This window comes from Mercenaria mercenaria, unplaced genomic scaffold, assembly GCF_021730395.1.
Source record: "Mercenaria mercenaria strain notata unplaced genomic scaffold, MADL_Memer_1 contig_3442, whole genome shotgun sequence".
Taxonomy (NCBI): domain Eukaryota; kingdom Metazoa; phylum Mollusca; class Bivalvia; order Venerida; family Veneridae; genus Mercenaria; species Mercenaria mercenaria.
Window position 1 is genome coordinate 6,329 of NW_026461580.1, and position 15,800 is coordinate 22,128.

The window sequence follows — 15,800 nt, forward strand, 5'->3', positions numbered from 1 at the left end:
TGTATAGACATAATTATATAAAGATTCTGAGATAGCTGATTTATAAAAAAAGAACAAAATATCATAAGGTGTTTTCACAGCTGAAAAGATAAAGATCTTAGAAAAACATTAGGACTTAAGAAAAGTAATGGGGTTATGAAATTGTAGTGTTCGCCATTTAAATTTTGTATTTTTTTCACTATTTCTTTGTGAAGAGGGTTCTATCACAAGACATGAACTAATGGTAAGAATAAGATGTAGTTAATGAAAAAAAAAAAAAAATTTACTCTAAAAATGTGCAAAGTTTAGTTTACATAAAAAGTCAAAGCTGTTACAATAAAGCTCAGTTTGAAAAAAGGTAAAACACAGTTGAAAGCTATCCTTCATGCAAAATGTCACACTTTTTCGGGTGCACATGGGACAAAATTAGCTATATAATTTAACATAACTTTAAAACTGCTTGAGCAATTCAGCTGAAATTGCACACATTTCTTGACTACATTGATATTGATAAAATTTGTCCAAAAACACATTCTAAAACTGAACTGATTTAAAGTAAATGTAAAAAAAGGAAAAGCTTATAGTATTTTGAAAACCACCCATATAAGGAACTTAGCATGGAATCTTGACAAGTGTGGATATATGTATTTCAAAACTACTCATGTAACTTCACTTCTCTAAGCTTATTCTGTTGGTCTGTAGCACAGTTGAAATACAAATGTAGTTGACAATTCATGCATACCATGAAAAAATCATTAATATACATCTATTAATTAAATCTTGGTGTAATATAGACCTACTGTATGTTATTTCATTCAACTTGTATAAGTTTGTTGATATTTTAGTGCATGACAATGCTTCATTCAGACCCTTGACCTTGTCAGCTATGCAGAGGTGTCCTTTCTTTGGCTTACTAACCGACATTGTTCATTTGTTTACAAACTTATGGTAGATTTTACATAGATTATTGACATTTACCTGTCAGTACTGTTGTTGGTCGCCATCATGTAGGCTATTCCTGTTGAATAAGAAGTGTTGACCAATGTGCACGCCTTGCACAGGTTCAGACAGGTACAAATGACATTATTTTCATGGTGCAGGTATTCTTTCATCTGAAACAAACACAAGACGAATAAAATGCACGGTCGGCCTTATTAATGTTACTTTAGAAATCTTGATGGTTTTACCGGATGTTCAGAACTTCCAATCAAACATGTTCTACGGCATACTGAGGGTTTCTGGCCGTCTAAGTTAAACTTAAGTCAATTCGACAATGCTCTATTCTGATCGATTCACTGTCTATGAAATAATGCGTTAATTCTGCATCTACCAGTAGATCTAATGATACACTCTGGTGACAGTGATGCCTGCATATGCTACTGTGCACAGTGTGTTTTCCACAGTACGTTTAAATGGTTATGACTACGCAAATCATTCCCAGATCATGAAACAGAGTCGACTGATTATTTAACTTGTCTTGAACTTTTGACAGCACAGTCATATAAACTTCCAAAGGAAATAGTCCAATTTTATTCCATTTACTTCCATAAGCGATATTATCGTGAATTATGATCATATGCATAATGTATCGCATACAGTTATTCTACAAGATGACAGATGGACAATTTAGGCCCTCCCTGAATTAATGGGTTTTCACAACTTCACCTGCAAACTTATTCAGTCATTCTCTTTTCAGTATAGAGCACTCTAGATTTATAAACATAGAATAATAACTATATGTATCTTACACTGTAAAAACAAAGTATGGTCTAAACTCACCTTAAGGGGACGCATATTGCTACATTCACAGTTCATACAGCAATGCAGAAGAGGTGCATATTCAAGAAATCGATGGTGGGAAAATAAAAAACATATTCCTAAACTGATATAATACTGATGGACACCTGTAATATTCAGTATTTTGTGGATAAGGAAGTGGTACTATGAATGTAATAGGAAAACAGAGGTCTTTGTGAAAGTACATTCAACACAAACTATTAAGCTTTTGTATAAGGAAAAAAGAGATTTTTTACAATAACAGTGTTCTAAATAATGTTGAAGGGATGAGATTTTCTTTCTAACACACCAAGTTTGCTTAAACATGTAAAAATTTAACGCCACGTCAGTTCATCTCGGGATGGACGCCATATTTCTCATTGATAAAAAATGTAAACAAAAAAGTCAGAGTGGGAATTAGCATTGCAAGGGCATAACATGACATTCTACACAATGAATACCTTAGAAAAGATATCTAAGATGCTACACAGGTCAGGCGGGTTAAATGCATAATGTCGATCACTTGAAATTCATCTTGAAAAGGTGGTTAATTTTAGTTTGTTTACATGGTTTTTAATTTTCCCACGACTTCTCGGCGATTCACTGCAAATGTATTACTGCGCCGGACGAAAGGTAACTCTAATAAACAACGGGAGACAACTTAGGTGTCAGCACGTGTACGATTTTTAAAAAAACATGTCGATGATTATAATTTCTTATCAAATAATGAATCCTATTCAGATATTCGTCTTTAATATTAGAAAATTATTAATTTCTGTGGACATTTGTCAAATAATATTACTTACAGTGGACTACTTTGCGCATCGAACTGGTTTCCGCTTCAGTTGTGAGGCACTTCCGTTATACTTTTTGACAACAATAACAAAACACAAAATGAATCAATAAAGTCACTTATAAACCGACTGCTACTTAAATCAGTGTAAGTAAAGTTGTTGTTACAACATTATACATGTTCGTCACGTTATGAGATAAAGTTTATCTTAAACTGCATAATCCATTAATTACGTTTAGAAGATATTGCATTTACAACTTATTTGACCCCGTTTTATTACGTGAATGACAGCATTCTCGTGCAACTCGTGCAAACAGAGTTATGAAAAGTATGGTGGAGAATTCAAGGACAAATTATAAATGACATTAAAGTGAGGATAACTGTATATTCGTCCAGTTTTGATCATTGACATTCCTGCTGTGTATTAGTAATTTTGTGAACAAGAATAGAATGTTGCTTTTGCACATATACACATTGATTGGACCTCTCAACCAAATTTCATACCTTATTTTAGGGATTTTTAAGACAATACATTTTCAAAAGTTTGTTGAATGTGTTTTGATATTTAAGTGCATTGTAGTTCATGAATACCAAGTTAAAAATTAATAATGGCAACATTTCTAGGCCTTTATTGTAAGCCACTAGACTTCTGTAACGATAATTGTTTAATGTATTAAGGGGAATATACTCTTTTAGTTTTGGAATGTGGCATTCCTTGACCACCGTATCTTTTCTTATGCACTACTTTGTAAACAAACTAAATAATGTGTTTTAGCTCACATATGCCAAATGAAAAGCAAGACAGTGAACTTATTTCACATTTTTTCTTTAAACTAGAATCTGTAGGACATTGATAAATGTTTGGACAAAGTGAAGCACTATTATTTTCGCACCAAAAAGTCTTAATTGTTGACTTTGAATGTACACAAGAAGTCTTATGTAATTCAACAATAACTTTCTTGTTTCAGTTTTTCTCATTTTTATTTAAGTGAGCAATCCTTTGTGTACTTATAACAGTTGAAACAGTATTCATTTCATTTACCAAAACCTTGTACTTTTTTGCAGGTAAATTTTATAATACCCCACCCACTTTTTTCTAATTTCAAAGTATGCGTCCCCTTAATACATAAAGTACTGTGCATACTAATAATATATTTAGACATTAAACATATTCACTTGACCTTAAATATATCACTGTCGATTTGTAACTAGATACTGTTATTTCCCATTTTATTCATGCATATCATGTATAATTACCATCATGGAAATACAAAAAAAAAGTGTGGCGAGTCTGTTTAAAGACCCACCACGACCTAGTGACCTACTTTTTTCGCCCACAAAATTTTCATGAAAATCATTCTTGTAATACTGGTAATATACAGCTATACTACAAGTTTTCAGGTGGACAATTTAGGCCATTCCTGAATAAATGTGTTTTCACAACTTTATCTGCAGACTTATTCAGTCAATCTCTTTTCAGCTTAGTTTTAAGAATATAGAAGAATAACTGTCTCACACTGTAGAAACAAAATGTGATTGAAATTTTTTAACTAAATACACTGATTTATGTACATATTACTACATTAATTCAATAAAATGTTAAGACATTAAACACATTGTCTTGGCCTAATATATGTCACTGTTAATTTGAAACTAAATTCTTGTATATCTCATATTTTCATGCAAATCATGTATAATTACCATCGTGGAAATACAAAAGAATACAGTTATTTTGTGGTGCCTCTTTAAAGAGCAAACGTCTAGACATGTAAAGTTAAATAAAAGTACTGTTATATGATCAAGGACATTCAAACAAAATGGGAATACATGTATCATCACACAAGTCTCGTTTTTCTCGAGGAAAATTATTATACATATACTTGTGGGAAAGTTTTCCTCGGATTTCGATGTTTAGCCGTCATTTTCTGGCGGATTTCAAAGTTTCAAAAGGAAAGAAAATAAAGTTATTTAAATGTTTTCATTTTTTGTTACATGACAGTACGGATTCCGTAATATCATAAGCTAACATAACGCTTTTTTACAGAAACTTTTTATATCTTTACAAGAATAATATTTCTATATGAATCTATAAAACAACACGATTTATATCTAAAACTGCCTACATGTTTTTCGGCGAATGCCGTTATAAGAACGAGTTGGTGACCTTGACCGACCCATGCCATGGGTGGACGGATAGGTCAGTGGTTTGCACACTGGCCTTCCAATCCTGAGGTCGGGGGTTCGATCCCCGGCAGCTACTCGGGAATTTTCAGAAACGCTTTTCAGTGTTTCCCACCCAATAGAGGTGTACTGGTCAGGAACCCAGGCAATCCTTGCGTGTATCAGTGCTATACACTGGGCACGTTAAAGAACCAGGCTATCTATTCGCAACGAGCTAGGCTAAGTTAGCCGGACAAGCCTGTATCTGATTTCCGATCTCTCTGTCGTGGGGGCTTTGTCTCACTCTGTCCCTCTGGTCAGATCGCTCTGTGTCTGTACTAGTAGATTATGCGCCCTGTGTGACTGCATTTGAACTATGTAAAGCGCCTTTGAACGTGAAATTGATCATGAAAAGGGCCCTATATAAATCTGGTATAATAATAATAATAATAATAATAATAATAATATGCCACGTGACTTCAGTTTGCAAATCAAACTACTTGATAACGCATTATAGATAATTTATCAAAATGAAAGATTTATGCAACACTCTGCCTGACTGGACGAGAGTGTCAATTTGGTTCACTCTGCTGATTGTGCTACGCTGAGTGAAATGTAGACAGAGCGTTTATCCTAAACGACGCTGTTTACAGTTTTAAAGCTAACTTTCGCTCAGTATATTTAGCAAGAATATTGTTACATCTCAAAATGATAAGTAAGTTTAATAATATGATAAAAACCTGTTCAAATACCAACATATATCAAATTAAAGAAAGAGCTGAATACGTTCTGCGTATCACATGAATAAGGGTGTGATAAGAGTCTTCTATGTAGAGAAATGCTTTTTAAAAGATTTTCATTGTTACAATTGTCGTCTGTATATGAAAAGGTTTCTTGCTTTTTTGACTTATTCAGATTGCATATTAAAGTGAGTACTTGTTTGCTTTGATATATTTATTATAAATTATTTAACTGATTTGTTATATATGAATATTTTTCTTTACTAGTATCGTATGCAAATATTGAACTCAGTTGAAATCTGCTTTATTATGTATATGCTATATAATGACTGAATATCTCATTACATTGAAATGAAGACGCTGCATACAGTTTATCTACGTGATATGGCTACGGTCAAACTTTGCTTATGAAACAGAAATATTGAATTAATTACAGTTGTATGTGTCCCTTGACCATCACTTTTTATAGGTTTGACGTCATTGTCCAAAGATTCATGAATAGCGAATATGCATTTGTTAAAGCGTGATCAGTTGGCCTATTTTAGGGGCCGCTAAAGCTAAAAATAAAAAACTTCTTTGATTGATTTTTTTCTCATGTATTCTCATCAAACTTAATTTGTAGCATCTTTATTAGGCCCGCAGACAACTTTGTTCAGTTGGGACAGTTGACCCCTTTTAGGGGCTGCTAGAGCTAAAACTAGAAATGCCTTTAGACAGCGTCTCATGAACAGCTTGATGGATCTTTGTCATACTTGGTCTGGAGCATCATTATAAGGTCCTCTTCCAAATTTATTTATATAGGAACTAAAATGTAATGGAGTTTTATCAAACTTGGTGAGTAACAATATCGTAGGGTCTCCTGCTATTTTGTTACAAATGGGGATACGGACCAATTCAGCTAAAAATATAATCACTTTTGATGACCTCTTCTCATGAACCGCTTGATGAATCTTCATCAAACTACTGCTGTAATTATTCGTCTAAGGATAAACGAAACAAAATTGCAACCCTACGAAACCTTTGTGAGAAATTAAAAGAGAACAATGTAAATTGTTAAAATGCGGTGCTTAGTTTTGCAATTTGAAAAATGTTAGATGAAAGATGAATGTTAGATGAAAATTTCATAAACTTCTTTCCTTATTACAATTCGCCGACCATCTTTTTTAAAGATATTTCTTCTTTACTTTCTATGGAGTAATATGCGAGCTTTATTTCTGTGTATTGCCCAAAGCAATATATTAAGATCAATGCAAAATCTATGACAAAAAAATATAGATTTGGATCATGAATGATACGACTTTAGCTAATGTAAGGGACACAATCCAATTTGAAAGGAATTGCTTTAACAAAGTCAATAATTAAGGGAGAGAACTATCGAAAATTTTCATTAAGGTTATATACCAATAAAAGAAATTGTTCTTTGTTTATTAAAATTCAGCTACTTCAGAACAATTTTGTTACAGTTTCTAGATTTTTACTCCGTCGTAGACCTATTTTCCACAAGATATCCATACATTTGCTTCAAGAAAACGAAAAGAAAAAGGGGTGTTGAATAGTATGCAGTGAAATGCAAGTCAACTGAAGCAAGGTACCCTCATATTGCCGCATTTCAGAAAGCGGTCCGCAGAATAAACACCCTACTTTCGTTTTCAAGTAGACAACTCCAAAACATACGAATATTAGCATGAAAAGTGTACTATTTATGTAAAATTCAGTTCACGAGTGAAATAATGCCCATTCGGCCCCCGATTTACGCGCAAATGCGCGAACAATTGAAACATTAGGACCTATTTATTAGGGACTTTTTTCGACTACACCACGGAAGCACATTTTTGACCGAATTACTGTAATATAACCTTTAAGGGGAACTATTTTATTTGATTTTCGGCAATTTTTGCATTTATTTCTCAGAAAACCTTCATAAAAGACAACCTGCGCAGTTTCATTTACAAGTAATTACCTAAAGTCGAGAAATTCGCGTTTTTCTAAGGCCACCCCATGTCCGATTTTTGGCCAAAATGTCACCTCATGTGCAAGTTTTCGCATTTTTCGAGTGTTTTACATCAGTTCAGCAAATGTTTTGATGCACAGAAGGTAAAATGAGCACTATTTTATCTAAAATGCCACGGATTTAACAAATCCATCGTGATTTCATGTCTAAATTATACAAATACGGGATTTGATCTGCATCAGATTTAGCGAAATTATCACCCCATGTGCAAACATTTGGTCAAAAATAAAAAAATAAAATAAGTCTCTGTTTTGTGCCCAAATGTCGTTAAACGTGATTAGAAATAGAATTGTGAAAGTCCGCTCTGTCTACTGGCACTTTGAGAAAAATACCTGATTTGCCACTTATAAGGGGAACTATCTTATTTAATTTCGGCAATTTTTGCATTTATTTCTCAGAAAACCTTCATTACAGACGACCTGTGCAGTTCCATTTACAAGTCATTAGCTAAAGTCGAGAAATTCGCGTTTTTCTAAGGCCACCCTATGTCGGATTTTTTGCCGAAAATGTCACCTCATGTGCAAGTTTTCGCATTTTTCGAGTGTTTTACATTAGTTCAGCAAATGTTTTGATGCACAGAAGGTAAAATGAGCACTATTTCGTCTAAAATGCCACGGATTTAACAAATCCATCGTGATTTAATGTCTAAATTGTACAAATACGGGATTTGATCTGCATCAGATTTAGCAAAATTATCACCCCATGTGCGAAAATTTGGTCAAAAATAAAAACAATCCAAAAATAAGTCTCTGTGTGCCAAATGTCGTTAAAAGTGATTAGAAATAAAATTATGAAAGTCCGCTCTGTCTTCTTGCACTTTGAGAAAAATACCTTATTTGCCACTTATACGGGGAAATATTTTATTTAATTTTCGGCAATTTTTGCATTTATTTCCCAGAAAACCTTCGTTAAAGACAACCTGCGCAGTTCCATTTACAAGTCATTAGCTAAAGTCGAGAAATTCGAGAAGTGCTCGGGCCTCTGCTTTTTAGATATACGTTAATGATATTGCTGATTCCCTTTATAGTATAACACGATTGTTTGCCGACGATAGCTCTTTAGCAGTTAGTTCACAACGATAAATACAGATTTGAATATTACAGCACGTTGGGAAAACAATGGCTAATTAAGTTTAATCCAGCAAAGACACACTTTTATCCCTTGTTGATTGCGGCACGTCGGCTACAAATTTATGCAAATTCTGTTATACCTTCATCTGTGAAGCTGGATTAGCCTTGATCGGTAGATACGCAACTTCAATTCTTCATCAGTCTTCAAGTACAAGTTAAAAGAAAAATTCAAACCACATTTAGTACCTTCTTTTTTCATTTCTGGAGAGAGATTCCCACAGATTCATCACGCACGAATAAGAAATAAATGCAGCAATCTTAATGCAGACTTATTCACAAACCACTTACGAGATAACTCAGTCTGTAAATGCTGATATATTAAGGAAGATGCAGAACATTATTTCCTTAAATGTCCAAATTTTGCGTTTCAACGTCGGCACTTGTTTCTTAACACGCGACAGTATCACCCTCTAAGTACCAAAAATTACTTTTTGGCTGGGATAATTTAACAGATGAAGTCAACGCTATAATTTTTCGTCAAGTACGTAATTATACAAAGCAAACGAAACGATTTAGCAATGACTAATATTTAAGTAATAAGTAGCTGTCGTTAACAAGTGTTAAGGGTATAACAAGCAAATATATTTATATTGCATATCAACATTGTTACATCGGGGCGTAGAGAGCGAACAAAACATACATTTCCTTTTTTATTAATTAAATTTGATATTTCATTTCATAGCTGATCTTTGTTGTTTTTTTCTTGTTTTTCTTTCCAAAAGTAAATATAAAATATTGCATATAAAACATTTACTTAGTATGTATTTATCTTGAACACAACTCTGGTAAATTTGTAACATTACTTATTTCAGGGGAGGGCCGTCATCAATGTTGGAAAAACTTGTGGCTCAACCCATTTGCTTTTTACTTAAATCATCTTCATCATATGTGCGTTTGTTTTAATGTGTTATACAATGTATTGCATGTTCTAGATTTATATTTCAGGTCAACTCTCATACACTGCGTTATCGCTAGTAATCTAGACCTCTCTTGTTATACAGGGCATTCGGTGGTGTTACATATGCTCATGATCACTAAATCTCTACTGAACAAATCCAACGCCTCGTACTTTGGAAGTTATCTGTGTTCCGGAAATAATTCGCCCGCAAAAAATACGTTGTTCCTCATATTCCTGAATTTTAGGTCGGTAATTTCTTGTTGGACTTCTTCTTATCGTGATCGCTGTTCCGACTTAATATTTCTTAATTTGGTAAGCGATGAGTAAATTTCATTTTGTTTTCTATTTACTTGCTCCAATGTATCGCTTTCATATGGTGGCTTGTCTCAATGGCCTTGATTTTGGATTGTATAGAATCTAATTGGTTAAGCCTTTTATCTATCGAGTCTTGACGTTGCATAATCATAGAAAACATGTCAGCCTGCTGTGTGTTATTAATTGCCGTTGAAGGCGTATTATTTAGATCCAGTCTTTTTCTATGATATATCCAGTTGCATGCACATTACACTAAAGACACTTAAAATCCATGTAAAATATTTTTTTCTCCTGCAAACATTTTGTTACTATCATTTTTTACTCATGCGAAATGAACATTACACACCTACACTGCACGTTTGTATAAAAATACCATAATTATTCGTATTCTCAAGATTATCTGTTATAAAGTCAGTTTTTCTCTTTGATCAACAAAAATGGACATCAAAAGTGTGGTTCCCCAATTTAGTGCATACATACCACAGCATATAGAGAACCAGAGGGTAAGTAGTTTCCGGTTAAATTTTAGATTTCATTGACATTTGAAAATTATGCGAGTTTTTTTTTGAAACAAAGGGATCCCAAAGTTTTGTTTACTTAGCGGAGGTTTGCATGTTTCATGGGAAGAAAAGTTAGAGTTGTTCCTTAGAAGTAAAATAAAGTTGAATTCTAAAAGCAACGTTGAATTCTTAAAGCAGCATTTGAAAATATTTCTAAACACATTTTGGTGTAATTATGATGGGTGTATAGCCAATTTATGTAAAGTCAATTATTGTCACTGACTAATATCATCATTATAGTGTTTACATTAATATATATATTTGTTAATGAATGTTTGTTATATCTGAAACTTAGAATGCTACCTTCAGCAATTAACCATTTATTTTGCTTGCAGACTACCTACCCTAGCATGCTGGTTGTGGCGCTTAAATCTAACATTATGACTGTAGTCTGTCTGCTATTAGCTTTAGTACTAACACATAAACTAAGCATGGCTAAAACCATCGAACTTGCACGTTTGTTTGGTCTATCAAAGGTAGCTGTGGAAAAGGCACCTACAGACTGGAAGCTGTGTATACTGTGTCGAACAAAATCAAATGAACCACTGTTAGACTATGCTAAATATTCAAAGAAGTCTTCTGATATCAATAGTTATTAAATGTTGGCAAGACGAATACAGACTTTTCTAATCTAATCTTCCCTCATATGTAGAAAGCATATGAAAGCAGACTGGATGATGGTGACCATTCCAAATTTGGAAACCAATAAAAGTAGCTATGAGGTTGTATTGTCATTCAAGAATGACATTGGTGATGCATTCTCTGTGCAAGTAGTAAACTATTGATAAGGATGCAGTCACTTTATTGGGAGCTGCTGGTATTGTTCGAAAAGAAATATTTCGAAAAAGTATTAATTCAAAGGTTCTTTGATTGATGATCAGTATCAATACTTGCCTAAATCTTTAACTATATTGGTCAAAATGACTTTTAGGGACAGATATTTGGCATGGGACTGGACCAGAATATAATCTTTAAAATGTTGCTTTTTCAATGACACAGCTGCTGGTTTTAATGCTGTAAAACGGGTGGAAAAAAGTTACAAAACGTACACGCCATCCTTTAGATAGAAAGACCATGCTGCCCTTTTACATAGGCCTCACTGTCTACAACAAGACCAGAAGAAAAAATCTTATAGACATCCTGTATGAAAAGCGGTTTTCTGTTTCATATGACCGAGTACTGCACATATCTACGTCTGTGGCTAATGCAGTTATAACCATGTTTGAAGACATCAGGGTTATATGTCCTTCAGTTTTTCAGGAAATGGCCTTTTAACAGATAATTTGGATAATATTGACCACAATACGACCTCTACAACAGCAAGTGATTCTTGCCATAGAACTGCTTCATCATTAAGTTAACATAATGCAAATGTACAAAATGAAAACACGATTTTACAGAACTAAATTAACTAAATTCCACCAATCATACAAGGTTGTTCACTGCCATCTAGCTAACATATCGGTTCTGATAGATCACAGTATAACTGGTTAAGCCATGTCAAAGAACTATATAGCCTGGACAAATTAGAAAAAAACGCAACATGTTTCATGATCAGCTCACTTTTCTAGTAAAATGTTGGAAATACCACCAGTTCCTGCTGTAACAGCTTTGTTGCGTTTGTTTCGTGACAATGCTCATTCCGTTGCAGTGATTAAACATGGAATGGATATTCAAGCAAGCAACCTAGTATAAAAATACTCTTCAGACACATAATTTAACTGTTAACCAGCCTTTGTATGTGATTGCAAAACAGATCCAGTGGTTATGGCCAGACGTATATGAGAAACATAAGTATGTAGTTATGATGGGTGGGCTTCACATTGAGATGGCATCTTTGAAAGTCCTTGGCGACTTGTTGTTTGATAGTGGATGGATAACAACAATAACCACGGCAGGTGTAACAACAGCTGTAGTGCTGATAGCATACAAAAAGGAGCAAGTACTTCAAGGGGCCAGTGGGCACGCCAGGTTATGGCAGCAGCTCTTTTTATTTTGAAGGGAAAAGCGTATTTAAATATTATACCGACAATTTACACATGTAGCAGAGAATGCTGAAAAACTGAATTTTCAGCAATGGTCATATGTCTTGGATAATGCTGATATTCATCCTCAATTTGCCTACTGGAACAAAGCAATAAACATGGAAATACTGTTTCTACAACTTATAATATCTCAGCGGGAAGCAAATTTCGACATGTATGTAGAATGTCTTGGTAAGATTGTACCATGGGTGTTTGCAATTGATCATATTCGGTGGCTAACAGTACATACACAATATTTACTTTTGCTTCAAAAAAGAAGTCCAGACGTTTATGAAGAGTTCAAATCAGGAAACTTTATAACACATAAAACAAAGCATAGATTCTCAGGACTTGCTCATGAACAAATCCATGAGCAACATAACGCTATTATAAAAGGTGATGGTGGATTTGTTGGTCTGACGACTGAAAATCCTGATACCTTTCGAAGATAGATGATGGCTGCACCGGAAACAACAAGAATTCGTACTGAGGCAAGTTACAGCGCAATTAATCAAGATAATATATAACATCTTGTGGAGACCTAGACAGTTCAAAAAAAGTTTCATTCACATATACGCTAGGTTGTTGAAAGTATAGAAGATATAGGGAATTCATTTGATGAAGACACATCTGACATGTATACACTAGACACAAAAGTCGATATGTCTCCTGAAGTAATCGCTTCAGTAAAAACAGCAGAATCAGTTGGAAAAGCCCAGTATGAATCTATGATTGTTGAACGACTAAGCACTGATTCCAAAAGCTTTTATGATACAATCTAGAAAAACTATCTTCCTCTCTTTCGAAATGGATCCAGTAAGAAGACAGTTAAGGTATCGAAGATGAAGAGCATGAAGAGCGGCACTCTTTATTTTCTATAATGTATTTTTCATTTCAGGTAAGAGATGGTGATTTTAATACTTTTTTTCGGAACATGAAAATCATGCCTGGCCTCCATCTTTTGCTGTAAACAATATGATGCGACTAGTTAGTAAAGTAGACCTGAACGAGAAGAGGAACTTCAAGAGAATTGCCCTCTTGCAGATGTCAAAATAGAAGATGGTGCTGCCATTGATAAGTCGCTTTGACGTTTGATGATTATGCACAGAAGCTGATCCTACCTTATATATCTTAGCTGTTGATACAATTGAACAGCATAGATATCACATGGGATATTTATCGATCTGATAGTCTTAAGGTACTCACTATACACAGTCGTGGAACACGATATACAATCAAAGTGTCTGGATCAACTCGAATACCAGTTAACTGGAAATCCTTCTTGAAAGTTGACGAAAACAAAACGGTTTTTCATGAGTTTCTGGCTACCCAAATTAAGCTTTCAGAGATGCCACTCGGAAAAATAGGATTAACTACATTTAGAAAGAATATTTTAGTTGCAAACTCCATTACAGACTCATGTACAACAGACCTCACCAATATCGAACCCTGCACCCATGAGGAAGCAGATTATCGTATGCATTTGCATGCAGCAGATGCATTCAAACAAGGCTACAAGCCAGTAATGCTACATGTTACTGACACGGACATTTTGGTATAATCGATTTTCTCAATTTGTCATTTTGATAGCTGTGAGTTGTACATACCAGCCTATTCCATAGCTAACCGTCTCGGTAAAGATGTGTCTTTGGGGCTTCCGTTCTTCCACGCATTATCTGGTTGTGACACTGTATCTGCTTTTGCAGGCATCGGAAAAAAGACTGTCCATCTTATACAAAGTGTTTAACGTTTGTCAAGTGCTCAACATGTTGTAATAGATTAAGACTTTACACTTTTGGAACGATACATTGGTCTGTTATACAGTAAAACATCAACATGCGAGTCAGTTAATGAAGCTAGAAAATATCTTTTGTCTCAAGGAAATAGACAGATAGAAAATATCCCACCATCCAGATGTGCACTTATCCGTAGAATGGCTTTTCAAGCTGGTCGTGTTTGGGGACAGGCATTAGCTGCGAACCCTGAATTGCCGACAAATCTTGCCGACTTGTGATGGAGCAAGAGTAACGGCACATGGGTTCCTTTTGGAGTACACACCCAGAAGCTGCTAAGAGCTGCAAGGAACTTGTATTAATGTAGTTGTAAGAATACATGTACACGTCAGGCAGATGTAAATGCATAAAAGCAAATTTACTATGTTCTCCGTTATGCAATTGCAAAGGCCATTGTGTTCGAGAATGTTATACTCTAATAACTAAAGTTGTCAAGGGTTTTGTAAACATGGATGAGTTCTCTTATATACATGCATAAATCATAGATAGTAGTGTAAAACATATAGGATTATCCAAATTATATTTGATTACTTTTAATTATTTCATTAAATTAAATCTTATATACATATACCCTTCAGGGGACTTTGAATGTAAATCTGTTTCACAAATATAATATATATACAGTAAGCATTTAATTGAAGTAAATCCAAACAAAGTAATTACATTGTTAAATTAATGTTTGTCTGTTCATGATGTGGAACAGAAATATGAACGAAGTACGAATATGCAAACGTTTGTATATAAATTGCCCGAATCGAACTTTAAAGCGTTTGTGTATTCAGGCGCTATTTTGATATATTAAATGACTGAATTTATTTTAATTAGTTGTGCTTAGCTCAAAGATATGACATTTATGATTAAAATACATTGATGTCCACCAGGAAGGTGTTGTATTGACTATTTTCCCAATTTAGGACCTAATCTTTGTCCATTTTATGCATTACATAAGAATTACATTATGTATGTATAAAATATGTTAGATAGTTAAACACTGTGTCAAGAATAATTCATTTCAATTATTCTAGTTTAGCTCAGTTGTATGACATTTACGATTAATATAAATTTACACCTACACGGAATTTTTTCGCGAAAAAAAAACTGTTACCCTGTTTGGGCCGCAGATATATCCTTTTCGTGGATTACATGCACAATATATACGAAATGTATTTAAATAAATAATGAGTCATATCTATTTTGTTTAGCTAAATGGTATAACATTTATGATTAGCATGCACTGATAATACACCAGAGTGTAGTTTTTGTTTTGTTTTAAAAATCCCCTTTGGGGCCACAGATATTTCTTTTCGTGCAAACATGTGCAAATTGCATATAAGATATTTTTAAAATGCAGCTACAAAATAATGTGTCAAGAATTATAACTGAATTATGTCATTTCATGACTGAGTTAATAGAAGTAAGCGTTCCTTTTGGGGCCTCAATTTAGGTTAATTAGGGCTGATGACTCCTTTTTGGGATTCAGAATACTTGAAAATAGTTATACAAAGTTTTATGCTTTCTTCACTAAAAGAAATAACCTTTGCCTATAACCTACCCACTAGTCCCGTCGAGTTCGAATTACGTGCGCACGTAGAGTATAAATAACATCAGCGTAGATATAAGA